We start from the raw sequence: 27,089 nt of genomic DNA on the forward strand, positions 1-27,089 counted from the left end.
GCCTTCCAGGTGGGCCCATAGAGCAAATAAAGTTCACCATAGAGCAAATAAAGTTCACTAAAAGCCTCTCTACCATAGAGAGGCTTTTATTCTCTATTTTGGTCAGACCAGAGTGTGACTAGGGTGGGCATTCTAGTTTCATTATTTCTATGTTTTCTGTTTCTATGTTTTGGCCGGGTATGGTTCTCAATCAGGGACAGCTATCTATTGTAGTCTCTGATTGGGAATCATCCTTAGGCAGCCTGTTTTGCCACCTTAGTTATGGGCAGTTGTCTTTGTTAGTGGCCTGTATAGCCAAAGTAAGCTTCACGGTCGTTTCCTTATTCTTTGTTTTGTTGGCGACATTAATAAATAAAAAGAAATGTACGCTCACCATGCAGCACCTTGGTCCGGTCATTTCCACCGTGACAACGATTGTGACAGAACAACCCACCACAAATGGACCAAGCAGCGTGGTAAGGAGGACTGGACATGGGAGGACATCCTGAATGGGAAAGGATCCTGGATGTGGGAGGAGATCCTGGTGGGAAAGGATCGCCTGCCGTGGGAGCAGGTGGAAGCAGCGAGGAAGGCGGAGGCAGCGAGATAAAGGGCCCAGGATTACACAGGGTCACGTCTGGCACGAAAAACCTGGAGGCCACTCCAAAGAATTTGGGGGGGAACACGGGGCGTGTGGCAAAGTAAGGATTCAGACCTGAGTCAACTCCTCGTGCTTACCGTAAGGAGCGTGGTACTGGTAAGGCACCGTGTTATGCGGTGGAGCGCACAGTGTCTCCAGTGTGCGTTCACAGCCCGGTGCGCTACATTCCAGCTCCCCGCATTGGACGGGCTAGAGTGGGCATCCAGCCAGGACGGATGGTGCTGGCTCAGCGCGCCTGGCCTCCAGTGCGTCACTTCGGCCCAGGATATCCTGCACCGGCTCTGTGCACTGTGTCTCCGGTGCGTCTGCACAGCCCAGTGCGTCCTGTGCCAGCGCCCAGAACCAGGTGTCCTGTATGTCTCCCCAGTCTGGTGAGTCCTGTGCCTGCTCCCAGAACCAGGCCTCCTGTATGTCTCCCCAGCCTGGTGTGTCCTGTGCCTGCTCCCAGAACCAGGCCCCCTGTATGTCTCCCCAGCCTCACTCTAGTGAGGATCCATGGCACGAAGCCTCCAGTGATGATCCATGAAACGAAGCCTCCAGTGATGATCCATGGCACGAAGCCTCCAGTGATGATCCATGGCACGAAGCCTCCAGTGATGATTCATGGCACGAAGCCTCCAGTGATAATCCATGCCCGGAGCCTGCAGTGAGGATCAATGGCACGAAGCCTCCAGCATTGATCTGCGGTCCGGAGTCTCCAGCGACGGTGTTCCTTTTTCCCAGTCCGAGGCCTGCAACGAGTGACCCCAGTCCGCAGCGAATCCTTAGCTTGGTGATGAGCTTTGAGGGTACTATGGTGTTGAACGCTGAGCTGTAGTCAATGAACAATATTCTCACATAGGTGTTCCTTTTTTCCAGGTGGGAAAGGGCAGTGTGGAGTGCAATAGAGATTGCATCATCTGTGGATCTGTTGGGGCGGTATGCAAATTGGAGTGGGTCTAGGGTTTCTGGGATAATGGGGTTGATGTGAGCCATTACCAGCCTTTCAAAGCACTTCATGGCTACGGACGTGAGTGCTACGGGTCTGTAGTCATTTAGGCAGGTTGCCTTTGTGTTCTTGGGCACAGGGACTATGGTGGTCTGCTTGAAGCATGTTGGTATTACAGACTCAATCAGGGACATGTTGAAAATGTCAGTGAAGACACCTGCCAGTTGGTCAGCCCATGCCCGGAGCACACATCCTGGTCTGGCCCCGCAGCCTTGTGTATTTTGACCTGTTTAAAGGTCTTACTCATGTCGGCTACGGAGAGCGTGATCACACAGTCGTCCGGAACAGCTGATGCTCTCATGCATGCCTCAGTGTTGCTTGCTTCGAAGCGAGCATAGAAGTGATTTAGCTCATCTTGTAGGCTTATGTCACTGGGCAGCTCGCGGCTGTGCTTCCCTTTGTAGTCTGTAATAGTTTGCAAGCCCTGCCACATCCGATGAGCGTCGGAGCCGGTGTAGTATGATTCAATCTAACCCTGTATTGATGCTTTGCCTGCTTGATGGTTCGTCGCAGGGCATAGCGGGATTTCTTGTAAGATTCCGGGTTAGAGTCCCGCACCTGAAAGCAACAGCTCTACCCTTTAGCTCAGTGCAAATGTTGCCTGTAATCCATGGCTTCTGGTTGGGGTATGTACGTACAGTCACTGTGGGGACGACGTCCTCAATGCACTTATTAATAAAGCCAGTGACTAATGTGGTGTATTCCTCAATGTCATCAGAAGAATCCCGGAACATGTTCCAGTCTGTGATAGCAAAGCAGTCCTGTAGTTTAGTATCTGCTTCATCTGACCATTTTTTATAGACCGAGTCACTGGTGCTTCCTGCTTTAATTTTTTCTTGTAAGCAGGAATCAGGAGGATAGAGTTGTGGTCGGATTTACCAAATGGAGGGCGTTGGAGAGCTTTGTACGGGTCTCTGTGTGTGGAGTAGAGGTCATCTAGATTTTTTCCCCCTCTGGTTGCACATTTAACATGTTGATAGAGATTTGGTAGAACTGATTTAAGTTTCCCTGCATTAAAGTCTCCGGCCACTAGGAGCGCCGCCTCTGGGTGAGTGGTTTCCTGTTTGCTTTTTTCCTTATACAGCTGACTGAGTGCGGTCTTAGTGCCAGCATCTGTCTGTGGTGGTAAATAAACAGCCACGAAAGTATAGCTGAGAACTATCTAGGCAAGTAGTGTGGCCTGCAGTTTATTACAATATACTCTACTTCAGACGAGCAAATTCTAGAGACTTCCTTAGATTTCATGCACCAGCTTTTGTTTACAAATATGCACAGACCGCCCCCCCCCCCTCGTCTTACCAGAGTGTGCTGTTCTATCCTGCTGGTGCAGCGTGTATCCCGCTAGCTGAATATCCATGTCGTGATTCAGCCACGATTCCGTGAAAAATAAGTTTTTGGTGTCCCGTTGGTAGGATATTTGTGACCGTACCTCGTCTAGTTTATTGTCCAATGATTGCACGTTGGCGGGTAATATTGGCGGTAACGGCAGCTTTCCTAGTTGTCTTCTGCAGGTCCGGATGAGGCATCCGGCTCTTCGTCCTCTATGTCTCTTCCTTTTGCGAATAATTGGGATGTCTGCACTGTGGGGTGTTTGGAGAATATTGTGTGAGTCCTGCTTGTTTTTGTTGTTGTTGTTGAAGAAATCTTTGTCTAATCCAAGGTGAGTGATCGCTGTCCTGATATCCACAAGCTCCTTTCTTCCGTGAGATACGGTTGCAGAAACATGTACATAATAATTTACAAATATCGCGAAAACCCCCCACATAATAGCACAATGGGTTAGGAGACTGTAAAACAGCGGCCATCTCCTCCGGCGCCATCACTAACCATTCCCATTATCATTCCTCCTGTAATGCTAAATGGCATTAAGTCATGTAACAGAATTACATGATTACAATGTTTTACATTTGGAGACTTGTGATTCCATCATTCTACACTTAACATGAATGTACTGTCTAGGAAATGAAAATAGAACATCCCACAATACAATAGACATTGAAAAGGGAACTGCTATTCTTTTCCTGGCATTCTGACTCATTTTATTCTTGGAATAAATTAAATTCCATTGCATATCAGACAAAAACAACACTCTTCATCCAAAAACAGAACATACTGAAGTAGTCTTTTCATTGACAGGAAAATATCTTAAAATGTTTAGAGAATGCACCAACATTGAATTATCTTTCTCCAAACACTTTAATTGAACTCTCTGTCTCTCCTTTCTGTTTTCTCATTCCCCAGGACTATAGTATGTACCTTTCTTTCAATTTCTTTCTTTCACTTGTCAAAGCTGAAGGATTACTGTTTGTTGTACTTTGGTGTAATGAAAATGTGTTTTCATGAGGTTACAAAAAGGTGGTTCTCTAACTTTTAAGGGGATAGTTTGTTTTTGTTTTATTCCTTCCTTTTAAGAAGTGGTTCTGTGTTGAACTTCCTTCCTTGTATTGATTACTTAAAGGCTTTAGAGACATACATCACATGTTCTTTATTACTGTTATCAGCTCATATTTTTTATATGAGGCAACTTCATCACAGACTTTCAATATCTACATTAAGATGCATTCTTGAAATGGATTGCACTCTCAAGCACTGTTTATTACTGACAAGACCCCTTAGCTGTGAGTACATACCTTCATTATCTGAATTCATGGCTACAACATCTACTGTAGGATTGATATTCACACTAAAGAGGAAGATACCCTGATCCCTACAGGTCTGAAAACAACTTGTTTGTATGCTTATCTGCAATTTCATAAAGGTCTTTTCCTGAAAGTTGCATGTTTTTCTATTGATTTTGACCAGAAGGACTTGCTGTATATTCGTTAAAAACATACAAAGCAAACTATGGTCAGGGTGTGACAAATGTTGACTGAATCATTTGCTTTCTACTATTTAGCGAGAGACAGGACCTATTTCTGTAGAAGCCCATTTCTATTCTTAGCTTCTTATTAACTCATCAATATGCTTTTTAAAAGACTGCTTTTCATCTACCCAGGTGTCCAGATAATTTTAAGCAGGGACACAATCAATATAGACACCATCCAAAGCAATGTTCAGTAGCCCGGAAACTGCCGGGGAAATATCAGGCCAGAGAGATCCATGAGATTTAAACTTCACTCAACTTTCTAGAGCAGTGGTCACCAACCAGTCGGATGGCCAAACATTTAATCTCAGGTTGTTGGCAGTAGGTGCACCCGATTCAGCTGCCCTGTGCGCCGGGTTGGCGAACTGTTGCCATTTTAAACCATTTAATGTATCTGAAGGTACAAACTGTGCCTTCCCGGTGGGCCCATAGAGCAAATAAAGTTCACTATGGGCCTACCGCCAACCAATCGGAGTGCTCAGATTACCCTGTCAGCAGTAATGTGTCTGCAGTAAGGATCTTGAAAAGGTTGGTGACCACTGTTCTAGAGTTTTCTCTGATAACACTATCAACATTTCCTTTTACTGTGGCAATTGTGATCGAATCAAAGCAATATTAGCCACTTTCAATGCAACATACCGAAATAAAATGAACTATGCAAGAGACTCATCATAGTAGGATTCTTTTGCATTGACACTCACTACTCAGCCCATACTCCACACAGACCTGTGTGGCATAAACAATCAGAGCTGCAGTAGGCCTATATGCAAATAGAACATTGCCATATATGGATCTGTGCCATTTATTTTGAGCTGGAATGTGTTTACAGCATGAGCGGTTGGGAGTAGATGCACTTGTTTTGTGATCAAAGCGAGAGCTGCATGTAGCCATATGTGCACATTTTGTTTATATCCTAGTGAGTTATTTACCCAGATATAGATCATTTGTAGTCAACAATAGGGGAGTGATTGCTTCCTACAATAGCACAAAACATATACATTTTTAGGCATCTTTGAAAAGTCAGTCAGATAAAGATACTTTTTTGTGTCTTAAAGGGGCAGTGTTGTATTTTGAGACAGGCTTAAATAAGTTAAGTAGCCAATAAGCCGAGAGTAGCATAATTTGTCTGATTCTCTGTAGTACTGGTATGGTAATAATAATGCATTTTATTGTGTGAAGGGGTTTCTTGCATGAAACAACACAACAACTTCCGGTGTAATTGGAGGGCACGCAATTCAAATAAATAATCATACAAATTATGGATATTAAACATCTAGGTACATACAAGTGTCTTATATTGGTTAAAATATTAAATTCTTGTTAACCTAACTGCATTGTCAGTAGCATACAGTAGCATACAAGGCCACTGTTAAAACTTAAAGTGGGTACAGCCTCAGTGTTCACAGTAAACATGTTGGAAGTTGCACAGAATTTTCATAACATTCAAGTTTGCGGTCAGCAGACCTGAAATTTGCTTAGTGCCTAAAATAATTGGAGGGAACATTGATACAAAGTATATATGCTTAAATCATCAGACTTATTTTTATGTGCTCTTCAATGCTTCCAAACAGTGCATGTTGGGTAAAAATAGATACAAATAGTTGTAGTTACCAATGTCTGATAGTATTGTTTCTTTTTAATGTTGTTGTTTTTTCCCCCTCCTTTCTAGTTCTGCAATATACACTGAACGAGAGAGATCTCCAATGCATAGAGCCTGTGGCCACAGGTTCCTGACCGAAGCAACAACAAATTCTCCACCTAAGTTGACTTTCAGTCTCTGTCCATGATTTCAAGTTACACACAAATATGGATGAGCGTGGAAAGGATTTGGGTATTTTTCAGAAAAAGGGCCTCTTCTCTTTATTCTTGCCAACATGGAAAAGTGACTGTAGAAACAGCTCAAACTGCGGGGGCTGGTGAATACACATGCAGTGCCTCCGGGCCAAAGGCTAAAATCCTGAATGGTTTGTGGTTTGGGATTTTCCCTGGTTTTTATTTGTTTTTGTTAAAGTTCATGTCCTGTAGTCATAATATAAATGATGGTAAAAAATAAAGATTGAATACAAATTAGGGGAACGCCACACCACATCCTCAAGGCAGCGAATTACAGAACAGCACACAATTACCCCTGAGGAGAGAGAAGTCTAAAACAGACATCTCAAAGTCATCTGATTATGTATAGATTCATATTTTGTCATGATAATGCAGTGAACACCAATGACAATGCATGTGCACATTCTGTAACCTTAGCAAAATATGGTGGAGTAGGTCAGGGCGTGACTGGGGGGTTAGTCTAGTTTATATTTTCTATGTGGGGTTCTAGGTTGTTTTTTCTATGTTGGGGTTTTGGTATGATTCCCCAATTAGAGGCAGCTAGGTATCGTTGTCTCTAATTGGGGATCATACTTAAGTAGCATTTTTTCCACCTGTGGGTTATGGGATATTGTTTATGTTTTCAGTTATTAAACGTAGCATCTCTGTAGACACGGTTCGTTGTTAGTTTATTGTTTATTTGTTTTTGTCTTTGTTAAGTTTCACTTTATCATTAAAATGATGTGGAACTCAACACAGCGCCTTGGTCCGATATTCATTCCAACGAATGTGACAATGCTGAAATACTGGGAAACATCACATACATTTTTTTTTTAAAGCTTCACATTATTTTTCTATTTATTCACCATTCATCGATGAAAGGCAGGTTTCAATGTAGAAAATGACTATTTTTACATCATAAAACCTATTATTTATTCATCTGATTACAGTGCTCTATAAATTGCTTATTATGTAAGCTTCTGTGAGGCAGGGTTACATTTAACACTATACACAGTAGACTGCAACAAATGTGTAATTCATAAAACCACTAACTTTGTATTGTTGTCCTGGTATCCATCTGGCCCACCAGAGGTTGGTTCATTGGCACTCACTGTAGGAACTGATTTCCAGTAAAATCCATAAATTCAAACCTTAAATCAAAAACTTGTCAAATTTGAATTGAAAATAATATCCCCCACTTTCATTAAGTAGATTTCATTGAATGGCACATATTCTATGGCAATATTTTCTAACCAAACCTCCATTACCAGTTCATATCAGTGGGTGTCACTATGCACTACATAGTCAAAATAGACTGACCATGATGGCTGCCTCTCTCTGTACTTGTGAAAGTTATTGTGGTGCTAGAATCCATAAATTCTCTCTTTCTGTATTAGCCAGCCATCTGTTATGGTTGGACAAATGTGTTCATATTGTCTGTGCAGACTGCTTTGTGGAGGGACTCAAAGTTTTTTTTTAACTATCTATCTATCTATCGAGACTACTATAAAGCTAACACTATGTTTTTAGCTAGCCATAGAGTGGATCATTGTAGATAGCTGTATATTAACTACTTTTATTACCACATACCTTGTTTGTTGTTTGCTCTCTCATGAGGCAGGCAGGCGAGGAAGGTTTCCACTAGATAACACAGCCACAAAGTCAGATTCCACAGACTGGAGAGGAACGTGAGTGAAGGAAAAAAAACAAGTGCAGAGGACAAACAACAATGTGCTGGTGCAACCAAACATTGTGTGTGACCATAGTTTGTGTAAATGTAGTTTGTGTGTGAGTGTAATTTGCACATGAGCGTAATTTGTGCGTGAGCGTAGTTTGTGTGAGTGTAGTTTTTTGTGTGAGCATAGGTTGCGTGTTAGCATAGTTTGTGTGAGTGTAGTTTGCATGTGAGTGTTGTCTGAATGTGAGCATAGTTTGTGTGAAAGTAGCTTGTGTGTGAGCAAGTAAGAAACCTTCATTGTGAACTGGCCACTGTTGATGGTCTGCAAAAAGAAAGCTACAAAGATACACTTTAGTATTTGTCTCGGATAGCCTACAGTAACCAGGTGATATCTGGTTTGGAATGTAATTATCTTAAAGTGGCAGCATCCTACTTTGAGATGCATTTAGCTGTTGACATTACTGTTTTCTCTGCTGTGGGAGGATGCCCCCGAATCACCCTTCAGGCTTTGGGCTAAGCCCCCAATGTCTTCAAATCCTATAAATGCCCCTGACCATGCTTTAGCACTACCTGGCCTTAAAATTCCTGGCTGCCGCATCCCCAGTTTACCTGGTCGTGCTGCTGATCTAGTTTTTGCTGTTCTGTCTGCGACTATGGAACCCTGTCCTGTTCACTGGATGTGCTACCTTGTCCCAGACCATCTATCGCTCTCTCTTCCACTGGTCACATACTGGTTGATTCAACGTAAATAATTAACAGGTTGTTATATCAATCTAATTTCAACACAATCATCATAACTATGTACATGTTGAAATTGCATTCCATGTTGAATTTTGGATTTCATTCAACATATTTTATTTGACGTTGTTTCAATGTTGATAGTAAAATGGTATGTTTGAATCAACATCATTGTTTTAACGTTATGAATAGGGTTAATGCACTTCTGTGAGAACGAGTGGACCATCCAGATGTCTACCTCTATGTACAAGCCGTTTTCATTTGAGATGAGCTATCATGTCAACATATTTAGACATCGATCAGCTTCCATACTCATTTGCGTAGACTACTTAAATAACATTGAATAGTTGAAAGTATTGTAACTCCTCTAACTTTTCTTACACAAGTTATACAGTGTATTCGGAAAGTACTCAGACCCCTTGACTTTTTCCACATTTTGTTACGTTGCAGCCTTATTCTAATATTGATCAAATAACAAAAAATTCTCATCAATCTACACACTGTCATGACTTTACTTCCATTAATCTGATGACTGCTATTTATCGAATCAACTAACTATGTTTAATTGTTACCTAATTCAATTAATCATGTAACAATTAACTAATTAGAAATTTGGGGCACCATTAGGGCTGTTTAAAGAGTTACCATCTCCCGAATGAACCCTTTCACACGTACAATCACTTGGGTGTGATCGTTCTACAGTGGTCCCTGAAGCTTACGCTCACACCCATGTGATTAGAACGCTTACTTAGAATACTTATTCAGAAAGGACAGTTTTGAATGATGCAACAATCAGCATTTGAGCTGGCCACACTTTTTTCAGAAAGTATTTACACAAACACAGTCCTTACAAAGTTATGTCCAGAATGTGAGCAGTTTATTTTTGGATGCAATGTTTAGATATTCATAGAAGTATCTATAGCATAACACAATCATCCTAACCGGAAAAATGTAGGCTACATTTGTCCTAGCGCTAACTGAGGAAAGATTGACGCAACAAAAGTGGTCATATTTTCTAACTCTCAGCTGACATTAACTACAATATGAATTAGCTAATAGCAATTACTATGTAAAATTAATCACATCACTGGAGAGCTCACCGTTGATCAAAATAATTGAGTAAAATACTTTCTAGAAATCAAATGTAATCTGACGATTAGTTTCAGCATGCAGCCATGCTTTTTTCCTCACAAAAACCAAAGATAATAAGAGAAGACCAGATGAGTTTGGTCTGTTTATAGTATTTTTTTTTAATTTTACCTTTATTTAACTAGGCAAGTCAGTTAACTTCTTATGGCTGGGGGCAGTATTGAGAGGCTTGGATGAATAAGGTTCCCAGAGTGGACTGCCTGCTACTCAGTCCCAGTTGCTAATATATGCATACTATTACTATATTTGGATAGAAAACACTCTGACATTTCTAAAACTGTTTGAATGGTGTCTGTTAGTATAACAGAACTCATATGGCAGGCAAAAAACGGAGAAAAAATCAAACCAGGAAGTGGGAAATCTGAGGTTGGTTGTTTTTCAACTCATTCCCTATTGAAGATACAGTGGGATATTGGTCATGTTGCACTTCCTAAGGCTTCCACTAGATGTCAACAGTCTCTAGAACCTTGTTTGATGCTTCTACTGTGAGGTGGGGGTGAATGAGAGGGGAATGAGTCAGAATTCTGCCAGAATGCCTTGAGCTCATGATGCTTATTCACGTGAGAGTGAGCTCTGTTCCAGAGCTTTTTTACAGACAAAGGAATTCTCCGGTTAGAACATTATTGAAGATTTATGTTAAAAACATCCTAAAGATTGATTCTATACATCGTTTGACATGTTTCTACAGACTGTAACGGAACTTTTTTACTTTTCGTCTGCTCCTAGTGAACGTGAGTTTGGATTTGTTTACCAAACGTGCTAACAAAAGGAGCTATTTGCACATAAATGATGGACATTATCGAACAAAACAAACATTTATTGTGGAACTGGGATTCCTGGGAGTGCATTCAGATGAAGATCATCAAAGGTAATTGAATATTTATAATGTTATGTGACCTCTGTTGACTGCACAATATGGCGGATATCTTTTTGGCTTGTTGGGCTCTGAGTGCCATACTCAGACTATTGCATGGTTTGCTTTTTCCATAAAGCTTTTTTAAAATCTGACACAGCGGTTGCATTAACTTCTTGCGTCGAGCAATCCCGTATCCGGGAGCGTAATCATAGCCTCAAGCTCATTACCATAACGCAACGTTAACTATTCATGAAAATCGCAAATGAAATTAAAGAAATATATTCACTCACAAGCTTAGCCTTTTGTTAATAACACTGTCATCTCAGATTTTCAAAATATGCTTTTCAACCATAGCTACACAAGCATTTCTGTAAGAGTATTGATAGCTAGCATAGCATTAAGCCTAGCATTCAGCAGGTGACATTTTCACAAAAACAAGAAAAGCATTCAAATAAAATCATTTACCTTTGAAGAACTTCAGATGTTTTCAATGAGGAGACTCTCAGTTAGATAGCAAATGTTCAGTTTTTCCAAAAATATCATTTGTGTAGGAGAAATCGCTCCGTTTTGTTCATCACGTTTGACTAAGAAAAAAACCTGAAAATTCAGTCATTACAACGCTGAACTTTTTTTAGAATTAACTCCATAATATCGACAGAAACATGGCAAACGTTGTTCAGAATCAACCCTCAAGGTGTTTTTCACATATCTATTCGATGATAAATCATTCGTGGCAGTTTGGTTTCTCCTCGGAAGGAAATGGAAAAATACACGCAGCTGGAGAGTACGCAATAATTTCGACGGAGGACACCAAGCGAGCACCTGGTAAATGTGGTCTCTTATGGTCAATCTTCCAATGATATGCCTACAAATACATCACAATGCTGCAGACACCTTGGGGAAACGACAGAAAGTGTAAGCTCATTCCTGGCGCATTCACAGCCATATAAGGAGACATTGGAACACAGCGCCTTCAAAATCTGGGGCATTTCCTGTTTGAAGTTTCATCTTGGTTTCGCCTGTAGCATCAGTTCTGTGGCACTCACAGATAATATCTTTGCAGTTTTGGAAACGTCAGAGTGTTTTCTTTCCAAAGCTGTCAATTATATGCATAGTCGAGCATCTTTTCGTGACAATATATCTTGTTTAAAACGGGAACGTTTTTTTATCCAAAAATGAAAAGAGCGCCCCCTATATCGAAGAAGTTAAGTAGAAGTGTATCTAAAGTTCCATGTATAACATTTGTATTTTCATCAACATTTATGATGAGTATTTCTGTAAATTGATGTGGCTCTCTGCAAAATCACCGGATGTTTTTGGAACTACTGAACATAACGCGCCAATGTATACAGAGATTTTTTTCATATAAATATGAACTTTATCGAACAAAACATACATGTATTGTGTAACATGAAATCCTTCCAGTGTCATTTGATGAAGATCATCAAAGGTTAGTGATTAATTATATCTCTATTTCAGATTTTTGTGACTCCTCTCTTTGGCTGGGAAAAAGGTTGTGTTCTTCTGTGACTTGGCTCTGACCTTACATAATCGTTTGTGGTGCTTTCACCATAAAGCCTATTTGAAATTGGACACTGTGGTGGGATTAACAAGAAGTGTATCGTTAAAATGGTGTGAAATACTTGGATATTTGAGGAATTTTAGTTATGGGATTTCTGATGTTTTGAATTTGGCGCCCTGCACTTTCACTGGCTGTTGTCATTTCGATGAGAGATACTGTTAGCGGGATCTCAGCCCTAAGAATTTTTAAGAACAAATTCTTATTTTCAATGATGGCATAGGAACAGTGGGTTATCTACCTTGTTCAGGGGCAGAACGACAGATTTGTACCTTGTCAGCTCTGGGGAATTCGAACTTGCAAACTTTCAGTTACTAGTCCAACGCTCTAACCACTAGGCTGCGCTGTCGCCCCATAGTATGCATGTTGAAGGGGTGTGTCGTCTACCATCGTTCACATCCCACCATTCACTTCCTGAAGTTCTCAAAAAATGAATGAACCCTCGCTCACCTCATTTTGTTATAGCATCTTTGGTCCGACAGACAATTTCATGAACGCAGAATGCATTGTGTGTCAACAAACATGGCTGGAATTAGCTAAGCTCATTATAATCAGTACAACCTTCAAAAAAATATTTTACACAAATAATATGTGCCCATTACAATCTATGCAAGAATCGGAATGCATGATTTAATTGAATAACATGAGAATAATAGAGTAAATATATCAATAGTTACCACACAAAACATTTTCTGATAGTGATTTATTGATACAAATGACGCATGCAGGCAGTCAATCACGTAACCTCTCACTTCCACTCTGAGCCCTTCAGTGTTGTTGTTTATGTATGTAGCGAGTGAGCTAAGCTGTAGCATTAGCAATGTCTTTCAAAAGGAGACAATGCTCTTACTGAGGGAAGGAGGTTTATTGCCAAGATCTCGCGATACATGGCCCCATCCATCCTCCCCTCAATACGGTACAGTCGTCCTGTCCCCTTTGCAGAAAAGCATCCCCAAAGAATGATGTTTCCACCTCCATGCTTCACGGTTGGGATGGTGTTCTTGGGGTTGTACTCAACCTTCTTCTTCCTCCAAACATGGCGAGTGGAGTTTAGACCAAAAAGCTCTATTTTTGTCTCATCAGACCACATGACCTTCTCCCATTCCTCCTCTGGATCATCCAGATGTCCATTGGCAAACTTCAGACGGGCCTGGACATGCGCTGGCTTGAGCAGGGGGACCTTGCGTGTGCTGCAGGATTTGAATCCATGATGGTGTAGTGTGTTACTAATGGTTTTCTTTGAGACTGTGGTCCCAGCTCTCTTCAGGTCATTGACCAGGTCCTGCCGTGTAGTTCTGGGCTGACCCCTCACCTTCCTCATGATCATTGATGCCCCACAGGTGAGATATTGCATGGAGCCCCAGACTGAGGGTGATTGATCGTCATCTTGAACTTCTTCCATTGTCTAATAATTGCGTCAACAGTTGTTGCCTTCTCACCAAGCTGCTTGCATATTGTCCTGTAGCCCATCCCAGCTTTGTGCAGGTCTACAATTTTATCCCTGATGTCCTTACACAGCACTCTGGTCTTGGCCATTGTGGAGAGGTTGGAGTCTGTGTGGGCAGGTGTCTTTTATACAGGTAACGAGTTCAAACAGGTGCAGTTAATACAGGTAATGAGTGGAGAACAGGAGGGCTTCTTAAATAAAAACAACAGGTCTGTGAGAGCTGGAATTCTTACTGGTTGGTAGGTGATCAAATACTTATGTCATGCAATAAAATACAAATTAATTACTTAAAAATCATACAATGTGATTTTCTGGATTTTTGTTTTAGATTCCGTCTCACAGTTGAAGTGTACCTATGATAAAAATTATAGATCTCTACATGCTTTGTAAGTAGGAAAACCTGCAAAATCGGCAGTGTATCAAATACTTGTTCTCCCCTATGTATATCTATATACATACTCTATCATTCAAAATATTGGGGTCACTTGTTTGTTTGCTTCCTTGTTTTTTAGAGAAAAGCACATTTTTTGTCCATTAAAATAACATCAAATTGATCAGAAATACAGTGTAGACAATGATAATGTTGTAAATGACTATTGTAGCTGGAAACGGCAGATTGTTTATGGAATATATTTATATATAAACTCCAGTCATACTTTATCAAAAGCCTTTTCAAAATCAGCTGTGAAAATCAGGCCTGGTGTCCCTGATATTTAATAGTTTTCTATTGTTTCCAGTACTTGTCTTATATTATATTATATGTGGGGCGGCAGGGTAGCCTAGTGTTGGACAAGTAACTGAAAGGTTGAAAGTTCATATCCACAAGCTGACAAGGTATACATCTGTTGTTCTACCCCTAAACAGGCAGTTAACTGACTGTTCCTAGGCTGTCATTGAAAATAAGAGCTTGTTCTTTAACTGACATGCCTAGTAAAATAAAACAATGGATCTCCAATGCATTGTCCATGTGAAAAACCTGCCTGATTAAGATGAATAATATCTGACAAAACCTTATTAATTCTATGCGCCAAGCATTTATCTTGAATTTTTGCATCACAACACTGGAGTGTATAAGAGGCCTCCATTTTTTTAAACTTGACTGGATCTTTATATACACTTGTATCCTGTTTCAGTAATAATGAAATCAGACCTTCTTGTTGTGTGTCAGATAATCTACCGTTTATATAGGAGTGGTTAAAACATACTAATAATGGTCCTCTGAGTATATCAAAATAAGGCTGGATTGAGCTGGATTGGCCATCAGGCAATTATTGCAAATGCCAGGTAAGCTGGAAAATGTATTTGTTTGGGTGGACTAGTCAAAATTTACACACACAATAATATGTTTTTTATTTACAAATAAAGCAATGAAAATGTGACATGCCTTGCCAACAAATACATTTGGCCAACGTCATCATCCCCCTTTCTTGGTGGTTTATTAATGCCCCTTTCTCACGAGCTGTAATGGCTAGTTAGATAGTGAGTTAACCCATACACCAAGTTAGTTAGCAAATCAGTTCGCTATGCTTTCCCGCCTTACCTAGTTAAAGTTAGCTAGGTAGAATCCAGAGTTGCTAATGTTAATTTAGCCTATAAAAAATAATACTTTGTGATCTGAACAGATTACAAATTATTGAGAAAATTATTTGGACAGAAATGTGTACTTACAGTCCCCACTCTCGCATGTCCTCAACTTTTTGAAAGTTGTCGCTGTGGGCAGTGTGGTCCTGAGAGGAGCAAATTACGTGAATCACTGTCTTTTGTTCCCCAGCACATGCACAGTATGTCACAGAAGCAAATGCTGATTAAAATACAGAATTCAAATTGCAATAAATTCAGTTGTTAAATTGTGCACCCATAAGATTGCAGGCCGTTTTCAGTCATATTATGCGTATGTCAGAACAATGACAACCTACATTTGTAAAAAATAAAGAAAAAAAGATTTACACTACAGTTCAAAAGTTTGGGGTCACTTTTTATTTATTTATTTTTTATTTTACCTTTATTTAACCAGGTAGGCAAGTTGAGAACAAGTTCTCATTTACAATTGCGACCTGGCCAAGATAAAGCAAAGCAGTTCGACAGATAAAACGACACAGAGTTACACATGGAGTAAAAACAAACATACAGTCAATAATGCAGTATAAACAAGTCTATATACAATGTGAGGTGAGAAGGGAGGTAAAGGCAAAAAAGGCCATGATGGCAAAGTAAATACAATATAGCAAGTAAAATACTGGAATGGTAGTTTTGCAATGGAAGAATGTGCAAAGTAGAAATAAAAAATAATGGGGTGCAAAGGAGCAAAATAAATAAATAAATTAAAATTAAATACAGTTGGGAAAGAGGTAGTTGTTTGGGCTAAATTATAGGTGGGCTATGTACAGGTGCAGTAATCTGTGAGCTGCTCTGACAGTTGGTGCTTAAAGCTAGTGAGGGAGATAAGTGTTTCCAGTTTCAGAGATTTTTGTAGTTCGTTCCAGTCATTGGCAGCAGAGAACTGGAAGGAGAGGCGGCCAAAGAAAGAATTGGTTTTGGGGGTGACTAGAGAGATATACCTGCTGGAGCGTGTGCTACAGGTGGGAGATGCTATGGTGACCAGCGAGCTGAGATAAGGGGGGACTTTACCTAGCAGGGTCTTGTAGATGACATGGAGCCAGTGGGTTTGGCGACGAGTATGAAGCGAGGGCCAGCCAACGAGAGCGTACAGGTCGCAATGGTGGGTAGTATATGGGGCTTTGGTGATAAAACGGATTGCACTGTGATAGACTGCATCCAATTTGTTGAGTAGGGTATTGGAGGCTATTTTGTAAATGACATCGCCAAAGTCGAGGATTGGTAGGATGGTCAGTTTTACAAGGGTATGTTTGGCAGCATGAGTGAAGGATGCTTTGTTGCGAAATAGGAAGCCAATTCTAGATTTAACTTTGGATTGGAGATGTTTGATATGGGTCTGGAAGGAGAGTTTACAGTCTAACCAGACACCTAAGTATTTGTAGTTGTCCACGTATTCTAAGTCAGAGCCGTCCAGAGTAGTGATGTTGGACAGGCGGGTAGGTGCAGGTAGCGATCGGTTGAAGAGCATGCATTTAGTTTTACTTGTATTTAAGAGCAATTGGAGGCCACGGAAGGAGAGTTGTATGGCATTGAAGCTTGCCTGGAGGGTTGTTAACACAGTGTCCAAAGAAGGGCCGGAAGTATACAGAATGGTGTCGTCTGCGTAGAGGTGGATCAGGGACTCACCAGCAGCAAGACAGACCTCATTGATGTATACAGAGAAGAGAGTCGGTCCAAGAATTGAACCCTGTGGCACCCCCATAGAGACTGCCAGAGGTCCGGACAGCAGACCCTCCGATTTGACACACTGAACTCTATCAGAGAAGTAGTTGGTGAACCAGGCGAGGCAATCATTTGAGAAACCAAGGCTGTCGAGTCTGCCGATGAGGATATGGTGATTGACAGAGTCGAAAGCCTTGGCCAGATCAATGAATACGGCTGCACAGTAATGTTTCTTATCGATGGCGGTTAAGATATCGTTTAGGACCTTGAGCGTGGCTGAGGTGCACCCATGACCAGCTCTGAAACCGGATTGCATAGCAGAGAAGGTATGGTGAGATTCGAAATGGTCGGTAATCTGTTTGTTGACTTGGCTTTCGAAGACCTTAGAAAGGCACGGTAGGATAGATATAGGTCTGTAGCAGTTTGGGTCAAGAGTGTCCCCCCCTTTGAAGAGGGGGATGACCGCAGCTGCTTTCCAATCTTTGGGAATCTCAGACGACACGAAAGAGAGGTTGAACAGGCTAGTAATAGGGGTGGCAACAATTTCGGCAGATAATTTTAGGAAGAAAGGGTCCAGATTGTCTAGCCCGGCTGATTTGTAGGGGTCCAGATTTTGCAGCTCTTTCAGAACATCAGCTGAATGGATTTGGGAGAAGGAGAAATGGGGAAGGCTTGGGCGAGTTGCTGTTGGGGGTGCAGTGCTGTTGTCCGGGGTAGGAGTAGCCAGGTGGAAAGCATGGCCAGCCGTAGAAAAATGCTTATTGAAATTCTCAATTATGGTGGATTTATCAGTGGTGACAGTGTTTCCTATCTTCAGTGCAGTGGGCAGCTGGGAGGAGGTGTTCTTATTCTCCATGGACTTTACAGTGTCCCAGAACTTTTTTGAGTTAGTGTTGCAGGAAGCAAATTTCTGCTTGAAAAAGCTAGCCTTGGCTTTTCTAACTGCCTGTGTATAATGATTTCTAGCTTCCCTGAACAGCTGCATATCACGGGGGCTGTTCGATGCTAATGCAGAACGCCATAGGATGTTTTTGTGTTGGTTAAGGGCAGTCAGGTCTGGGGAGAACCAAGGGCTATATCTGTTCCTGGTTCTAAATTTCTTAAATGGGGCATGTTTATTTAAGATGGTTAGGAAGGCATTTAAAAAAAATATCCAGGCATCCTCTACTGACGGGATGAGATCAATATCCTTCCAGGATACCCCGGCCAGGTCGATTAGAAAGGCCTGCTCGCAGAAGTGTTTCAGGGAGCGTTTTACAGTGATGAGTGGAGGTCGTTTGACCGCTGACCCATTACGGATGCAGGCAATGAGGCAGTGATCGCTGAGATCTTGGTTGAAGACAGCAGAGGTGTATTTAGAGGGGAAGTTGGTTAGGATGATATCTATGAGGGTGCCCGTGTTTAAGGTTTTGGGGAGGTACCTGGTAGGTTCATTGATTATTTGTGTGAGATTGAGGGCATCAAGTTTAGATTGTAGGATGGCTGGGGTGTTAAGCATGTTCCAGTTTAGGTCGCCTAGCAGCACGAACTCTGAAGATAGATGGGGGGCAATCAGTTCACATATGGTGTCCAGAGCACAGCTGGGGGCAGAGGGTGGTCTATAGCAGGCGGCAACGGTGAGAGACTTGTTTTTAGAGAGGTGGATTTTTAAAAGTAGAAGTTCAAATTGTTTGGGTACAGACCTGGATAGTAGGACAGAACTCTGCAGGCTATCTTTGCAGTAGATTGCAACACCGCCCCCTTTGGCAGTTCTATCTTGTCTGAAAATGTTGTAGTTTGGAATTAAAATGTCTGAGTTTTTGGTGGTCTTCCTAAGCCAGGATTCAGACACAGCTAGAACATCCGGGTTGGCAGAGTGTGCTAAAGCAGTGAATAGAACAAACTTAGGGAGGAGGCTTCTAATGTTAACATGCATGAAACCAAGGCTATTACGGTTACAGAAGTCGTCAAAAGAGAGCGCCTGGGGAATAGGAGTGGAGCTAGGCACTGCAGGGCCTGGATTCACCTCTACATCGCCAGAGGAACATAGGAGGAGTAGAATAAGGGTACGGCTAAAAGCTATGAGAATTGGTCGTCTAGAACGTCTGGAACATAGAGTAAAAGGAGGTTTCTGGGGGCGATAAAATAGCATCAAGGTATAATGTACAGACAAATGTATGGTAGGATGTGAATACAGTGGAGGTAAACCTAGGTATTGAGTGATGAAGAGAGAGATATTGTCTCTAGAAACATCGTTGAAACCAGGAGATGTCATTGCATGTGTGGGTGGTGGAACTAATAGGTTGGATAAGGTATAGTGAGCAGGACTAGAGGCTCTACAGTGAAATAAGCCAATAAACACTAACCAGAACAGAAATGGACAAGACATATTGACATTAAGGAGAGGCATGCTTAGTCGAGTGATCAAAAGGGTCCGGTGAGTGGAGAGGTTGGTTGGTGATTTAGACAGCTAGCCAGGGCATCGGTAGCAAGCTAGCATAGGATGGAGGTCTGTTGTTAGCCACCTCCTGCGCTCCGTCAGTAGATTAGTGGGGTTCCGTGTGGTAGAGGGGATCAATCCAAATCACACAACAACAACAAAAATAAAAACAATAGATATAGTTATAGAGGCCCAAGAAGAAAACATAATAATAATAATAAATAAAAAAATAAAATAAAAAAAATTAAAAAATTGTCCGATTGTCTATTCAGATAGCAGCCGGTAAGACAGCTAACGGTTAGCAGGCCGCAGATGGGCGTTCAGGTAACGTCGCGACGGAGGAGCCAGCCGAATAACCCCTTCGGGTAGATAACGTCGGCAGTCCAGTTGTGAAGGCCCGGTGGGGCTCCGCGAAGGCAGCAAAACGGGTCCGGATAGGCGACTGCAGCCCAGGTGCGATTGATGGAACTCAAGAGTGATTGACGGAGCTTGCTAGCTCCGGAACAATTGATGTTTGCTCCGGAATCGACGAAGGCCGATAGTCACACGGATAGCAGCTAGCTAGCTGTGAGATCCGGGCATGAATGTCCAGAGAGCAGTCGAAATCCAGGGACATGGAGAGAAAAATTGGTCCGGTATGCTCCGCTCCGAGCCGCGCTGCGCCGTACAGAACTGGCGATAGACTTTCGAGCCAAAGGATAGCCGATGACCACAAACCGTGGTTAGCTGAACACCAACGACTTACCAGTAAAGGAGCCAACTAGCTTCTGAACTAGCTTCTGGATTAGCTTCTGGCTAGTTTCAGGCCAGCCTCCTGGAGTTTCTGGCTAGCTTCTTGGAGGATTACAGATCTGAGGTAAATAATACTTTTTTATAAATATACATTGGTGAGGCGGGTTGCAGGAGAGTGTTTTGAAGATGAGTTGATGGAAAATAAAAATAAAATGTATGTGAAAAAGTTGTAAATATATATATATACAGGACACGACAAGACGAGGACAAAAGACGTCTGAACTGCTATGCCACCTTGGAGAGCTAGTTAGTATGTGTAAGTAATCCTGTCTACTGCGACTTTAAAAATAATATATTGCTTAGTGGAACTGCATAAGTGTTGCTCTCCACTTTCTGAAATCAGTGGAATTAGAGTATGATAGCTAAGCAGATGGAGAAAACACCTGTCCCCTTGATCCATCTACGGGCAACTATGGCATCCATGACATGGAGAAGCATCCAACCATGATATATACGGTTAAGATAGTCTAGCTAGCTACATTTCCAGATATTACACGTTTATAATTTTGAGAAGTCATTTTCATTTCAAGTGTACTGTTAGTTAGCTAGCGTTAGCTGGCTGACTCGCTAGCTAACATTGAACCTGGTTGCTTAGCTACCTGCAGATTCATGGAGGGTAGTAACGTCATTGTAACGGTTTTCCTCCTCTTCTGAGGAGGAGTATGAAGGATTGGATCAATATTCAGCGTGGTAAGTGTTCATGTTATCTTCATTTAAACTGAACACAAAACAAAATAACAAAGAGAATAAATGAAAACGAAACAGTCCTGTCAGGTGCAGAAACACAAAACAGAAAACAACTACCTACCAAACCCATGTGGGCAAGAGCTACCTAAGTATGGTTCTCAATCAGAGACAACGACAGACAACTGTCCCTGATTGAGAAACATACCCGGCCAAAAACAAAGAAATACAAAAACATAGAAAAAAGAACATAGAACGCCCACCCTAGTCACACCCTGGCCTAACCAAAATAGAGAATAAAAAGCCTCTCTATCGCCAGGGTGTGACAGTCATGAGTTGGGATTATGGTTCATTGTTTAGCTAGCTAGCTGCATGTCTTAACAAAAGACCATCTTGTAAATTCGCTCTGGCTATCAACTCCGATTTCAGACCACGGGTAAGATAGTCCAGCTAGCTACATTTTCAGATATGAAACATTTCTAATTTTGACATAGTCTTTTCATTTCAAGTGTACTGTTAGCTAGCTAGCTGTATGATCTTATTATTCGTATCTCAGAGCTATTTGCATGGCTAGTGAAATATTTTACCTAGCCCTTCTGAATCAGAGAGGTGCGGGGATGCCTTAATCAACATCCACAACCAAGGAACAGTGGGTTAACCTCCTTGCTCCGGGGCAGAACGACAGATTTGTACCTTGTTAGCTCGGGGATTCGATCCAACAACCTTTCGGTTACTGGCCCAACACTCTAACCACTAGGCTACCTGCCGCCCCTGGTTGGTTAGCTACCTGCAGATTCATGCAGGATAGTAACGTCATGAGTTGGGATTATGGCTCATTGTCTTAACAAAAAGACTCCACTATGCAAGTGTCCATTTTAATAGAATGTCACTACGACAACTGCCAGATAGCTTGGGTGCTTGGCTGTGTTGTTAGGACATAATGCTCGCATCAACCTTTAAAGAGATTGGTGGAGCTAAAGCTTAAGAGTGTGTGAACGATGCTGAATGGGGGTAGACAAAGAAGAGCTCTCCTGTAGGTACCAAAATATTCAAAGGCCATTTTCTCAAAAGTGACGTTAAAAGTTAATCAACTTTCAAAGATGAATTACTTTCCCATTGTTCCTCAAATGCAGTGTATTATATAGCAATATATTTATTTTAGCTCTGTGTTTCTGCTTTTATCCAATGTAAAAAACACAATTTCTAATTTTGATACGTAAGACCGAATCAATGTGGTCAGTCACATTTGGCTAACTGTTCCCACCTGCAAACACACACACACACACACACACACACACACACACACACACACACACACACACACACACACACACACACACACACACACACACACACACACACACACACACACACACACACACACACACACACACACACACACAAGATATCCATATCAAACCATACCCCGAAACCAACTCATGTTTGAATTCTCGTTTTGCTTCCGTTTGGTTCTTAATAAACGGTTAAGCTTTCCTTAATGAATACAGCCCAGTTATGGCTTTGAATTTCTTAACCAAATAAATGATGATGTATATACTGACAAGATACATGTCTATCCACATAACAATGGGAGTTGTTGTCCACAAAGCTGTCACGACTCCTACCGAAGGTGGCCCCTCTTCCTGTTCGGGTGGCACTCGGCGGTCGGCGTCCCCGGTCTACTAGCTGCCACCGATCCCTTTTCCCTTTTCTGTTGTTTTTGTCTGATTAGTAACACCTGTTTCTTGTTTAGGTTTAGTTGGGCTATTTATGGCAGTAGGCCCGCCTGCTCTTTGTGTGGGCTTATTTCATTTCGCACTGTGTATTTTGTGTAGTAGTGCTGGTTGTTTTGGATTTTCCCTCCGGACTGGTGTGGTCCTGGTTTTGGGCAATTGTTTATATGCGCCCAGTTTCTTGGCAGTATATTTTTCCCGGGGCGTAATAAAGCACTACTCTGTATCTTCTTCCTCCTGCGTCTGACTCCGCACCCACTACGCCCAGTGCGTTACAAAAGCAGAACAGCGGCTGTCTTGCTACTTCCTTTCTTTGGATTGGTGGATACATTTCATTATCGTAATCTTTTATTGGATATTCGATGAGTTGTTGAAGTGGAAAGAGATACTACACTATTAACCTCATGTCATGAATATGCATAGCCATCTCGAGACAACTCCAATATAAAGTTTTTTTTCTCTATGTTGCCTGGATGCCTGTACTTAAGTAAACATACTTTAAAGTACTACTTAAGTAGTTTTTGGGGGTGTCTTTACTTTACTTTACTATTTATATTTTTGATTACTTTTACTTTTACTTCAGTACATTCCTAAAGAAAAGAATGTACTTTTTACTCCTTACATTTTCCCTGACACCCATAAGTACTTGTTACATTTTGAATGCTTCACGCTTTTATCAAGAGAACATCCCTGCTCATCCCTACTGCCTCTGATTTGTCAGACTCACTAAAGACAAATGCTTCATTAGTAAATTATGTCAGTGTTGGAGTGTGCCCCTGACTATTCGTAAATTTTAAAAAGATGAAAATCGTGCCATCTGGTATGCCTAATATAAGGAATTTGAAATTATTTATACTTTCACTTTCACTTTTGACGCTTACGTATATTTAAAATCAAGTACTCTTAGTCTTTTACTCAAGTAGTATTTTACTGGGTGACTTTCACTTTTACTTTTACAATTTTCTGTTAAAGGGATGTCACGTGTCCTACTTATATCAGTACACTCGTAACAACTTAAGCATTACGGAACTGCTATTCGATCAAATAAACCCCACATAGTAATTTATTTGTTTGTTTACCAAATTCAACACTCTTTCAATGACCTCCATACAAAATCTCCTTGCTTGGTGGGCAAAACAACTAAAAAACACTACATGGTGGAGGGAGACAGATTTTCGGGCGAGTTGGGCCTCTCTCTTCCTCTTCCTCTCTCTAACCAAATCTAAAAAACGAGATCAAATCAGGAAGTGAGGCCAACCTCAGAGGAAGTTGCTGCACCTATTTCAAGTAATTCCTGTCCTAGAGCGTAAAGTCTCATTTAGGTTCCACCTCGAAGACTGACGCAGGCTGCTAATACATATTCAGGAATTGGAACAGTGTGGTGATTTCCACGTGTAGCAGAGAAAAAACAACAAATAAGGCATTAATCAACAGCTGTAACTAGCTAACATGCTAACCTTAGATAGCTAATGAAAGTTATGTGAGCACCATTTCAGTTCAGACAGGCATACTGTAAGTCAGTTGAAAATAATTATTTCAGAAAAAGACTAACATCCTACCTGTCAAGAGATAAATCTAAGCTAAACCGTGCCTATTAGTGATGTGTGGGTTGACTCATAACCTGCAGTCCCCAAGGTTAAATCTGTGGGTTTAGGGTTCAGGAAATATTGAGTTGATGAAGGGAAAAGTGGTTGGGTGGCAGGCAGGTTGAGAAAGAGAAAACAATACCTTCAAAAATCCATAAGCCTAAATGTGTAATTCTTGTGCAGTTTTATATCTATAGGCTATATTCAGGTTATTCTTTCATTGTTTCAGGCTATCTGGCATTAGTGCCTAAGCTTTAGGGCCTAACAGTACGAGTACCTAATAGCCTACAAGCCAACCACCAAATGCTTTCAGGAACAGGCAGAAAAAGTTAACTTCGATCCACAGAGGCAAAAAAGGATAATGTCAGAGTTGAATTCAATAAGCAAAAAGCTGTGAAATGGATAGTTGAAAATAAAGAGAAGGGAGGGCCAGGAAAGTCGTGTTTGGGAAAGATTTGGTGAAGTGGTCAAAGAGGATGATAGCAGTGTTACTGTGTGTATGATGATTGTGAGGTGCTATAGAAGTTCAACAGTCACAAGATGGGGACTTCAAATAAGCCTATGGCACATCAAGGGATGTGTAGCCTACTGTTCAGATGGGAAATCTGAACACTGACTGTAGATCAATAACATCTCACATAGCCTTAATATTAACTCCCGCATAATTAAGCATTTATTGCAGTGAAAAGGATAAACCAAATGTCTGCAAAATTTTTACTTGAGAACAGGAGTGGAGAAATATGAGAATGTGAATGTGCAGATAGATACTGTCTGTAGAGGTGCTATCTTTATCAGCATCATAAAAGCTGGTGGTAGTATTTCAACCACATGAAATATGCATCCAAGCCGAACTGAACTCTTATCAGATACATTTTGGATCATTTTTTCAGCATTCTATTTCCTTACAAATTGGTCAAACTGATGTGATTTGTAAACTTTCCCTTTCTGCTCGGTCCCTAAACGTCCTTTCTCCTGGAAAGAAGCAGTGATCACAGAGAACATTGCAGATATAACGACACAGGACCAGACCCCGATGCAGACACTGGAGGCAGATGGTTCGAGTCTCTGATATTTATTGTAATACAAGGGACAGGCAATGGGCAGGTCGGGGACAGGCTAAAGTTCATTAACCAGGTCAGAGCCCGAAAGGTACAGTGGGGGCAGGCAGGGATCGAGGTCAAGGCAGGTGGAATGGTCCGGCAGGCGGGCCCAGTGTCAGAGCAGGCAGAACGAGTCAGAACCAGGAGGACAAGGAAAACAGAGACTAGGAAAGCAGGAGCACGGAAAAACATGCTGGTAAGCTTGACAAGACAAGACGAACTGGCAACAGACAAACCGAGAACACAGGCATAAGTACAACTGGAGATAATGATGAAGATGGGGGGTGGAGACAACCACAAAGACAGGTGAAACAGATCAGGGTGTGACAACAGATGTCAACTAGATTGAAGATTTATGATATTATTCTGGTGAGCCAAGATTTATTTCTAGGGCAACATATAATGACAGAAGAGAAGCTGCATGTATCTAATCATAGACAAGTTGACTAACAAATGATCTACCATAAGATCGGGAAATTATAAATAGATACAGGCTAAATAAATCTGTTCTCTGTCAATAATCCCAAAATTGTTCCATTGTCTATGACTGCAGCCGACTGTATATTTTATATATTAGCAGGTTAGGGTCGGGTGTGGGCCTCAGATTCTCACTTTATCACATACAGTTGGGTGGTTTGCGGATGGGTTATTAATAGTGGTGGGAAAAGTAGGTTACCATGGTTACAAAAACCACAAGATGTCACAATTCCTTATTTCAACAGTTCCTCTGTATGCCACTAGTCTTGATCAACTACACATTCCCTCTGTTTCCCTCTGAAGTAATTCCTTCAAAACAATTTTGAGATAAGTTGATAAAAAAATAGAAAAAGTTGTAGATATACAGTACCAGTCTAAAGTTTGGACACGCTTAATAAGTCAGGGTTTTTTCTTTATTTTTCTTACTATTTCTACATTGTAGAGTAATAGTGAAGACATCATGTAGAAAATAGTTTAAAAAAAGAACATCCCTGGAATGAGTAGGTGTGTCCAAACTTGTGACTGGTACTGTATTTCAATAAAGTTAGATCCATTTATGTTTTCAATGTAAGGAAGCCTGAAGATAAATCATCCACTCGTTTAGAGAGAAAACGTTAATTGTTCTTGAGAAAAGTAGTAATATGTTGGGGGAAAGATGCCACCCCTCCAATGGGGCAAGATGCCCCTGAGGGCATCACTCCCCTCATGGTTGATGATGTTTTTCTAGCTGTAATTTAGGCACTGTCTAGCCCAGTTAGGTAACTAGCAACCTCACTAGCAGAAATTCTGGGGTGAAATCAATGCTAGCCAACTAATTAGCATAAGACAATATCTGCTAGAATAGCTAGCTAACCCCTTGTTAGCAGGATTGGGATTGAGGTTAGGGGTCAGGGTTAGAATAGGGGCCAAGGTTAGGGTTAGGGTCAGAATAGGGGTTAGGGCTAGGTTAGGGTCAGAATAGGGGTTAGGGTCAGAATAGGGGTTAAGTTAGGGTTAGAATGTTATGGTCAGAATAGGGGTTAGGGTTAGGTGTCAGAGTTAGAATAGGGGTTAGGATCAGAATAGGGGTTAGGATTAGGGTTCAGAGTTAGAATAGGGACCAGGGTTAGGGTCAGAATATGGGTTAGGGTTAGAATAGGGGATAGGGTAAGGTTAAGGTCAGAACAATGGTTAGGGTAAGATTAGGTTGTTAAAAATTGTTACAAATTCATTTGAATATAACTGATTAAATATTGATAAAACACTCACACACACACATTACATTTTCAT

Source organism: Oncorhynchus kisutch, linkage group LG27 (assembly GCF_002021735.2).
Source record: "Oncorhynchus kisutch isolate 150728-3 linkage group LG27, Okis_V2, whole genome shotgun sequence".
In the NCBI taxonomy this organism is placed as follows: domain Eukaryota; kingdom Metazoa; phylum Chordata; class Actinopteri; order Salmoniformes; family Salmonidae; genus Oncorhynchus; species Oncorhynchus kisutch.